The following is a 767-nucleotide window of genomic DNA, read 5'->3' on the forward strand; positions in this document are numbered from 1 at the left end:
AGCTGTGGACAATTAGTCCTTTGGACTAATCTTTTCGTTGTATCCTGTTCTCTTCATTCTCACTTGCTCCCGAAGAGATGAGACCAGTGGAGACCAGTGGAGATGGCCGCTCACAGGCTTTTAAGACCCCAGACACTACTCACCAAGGTAGAATGTAGAGCATTATCTTCAATTGTTAAAATTTGGCAAAAAGCTTGAAGCTGGGGTTATTCTTGGTACTGTGAGGAATTTTAGTACTGTGCTTTGTTTTCTTCCTTTCCCTTAAGTATAGGGAATACAAACAATTATACTTTTATATCTCCTTGGCCCATTTATACTCAAAGACCTAATATCTTACTATTCTCACTTATTCTGCTCCAGTCATCTTGTCTCCTTATTGTTGGCAAACACACATGCACATTTTCACCCCAGAGTTTTTGCACTGTCATTGTCTCTGCTCGGAGTGTTTCTTCCCAGATACCTACCTGCCGACTCTCTTCGGGTCTCTGCTCAAATGTTCACATATCAGCCAAGACTTTTCTGAGTATCCTGTATACTACTTTCATTACTTGCCTCTCCTTATCATCTTATATTGATTTATGTTTTTCTTTTGCCTTTGTGGCATGCTCTGTATTCACTGACATCTTTGTTCATTTTCTGTCTCTCCTCACATTCTGTTTGTCTACTACCTAACATACCACCTTTTAAATTACTTAAAACAATAAAAATCATTTGTTGTATTCATGAATCTGGTGGTTGACTAGGCTCACCTGCGTGGTTCTCTGTCA

This window comes from Trichechus manatus, unplaced genomic scaffold, assembly GCF_000243295.1.
Source record: "Trichechus manatus latirostris isolate Lorelei unplaced genomic scaffold, TriManLat1.0 scaffold00012, whole genome shotgun sequence".
Lineage (NCBI taxonomy): Eukaryota > Metazoa > Chordata > Mammalia > Sirenia > Trichechidae > Trichechus > Trichechus manatus.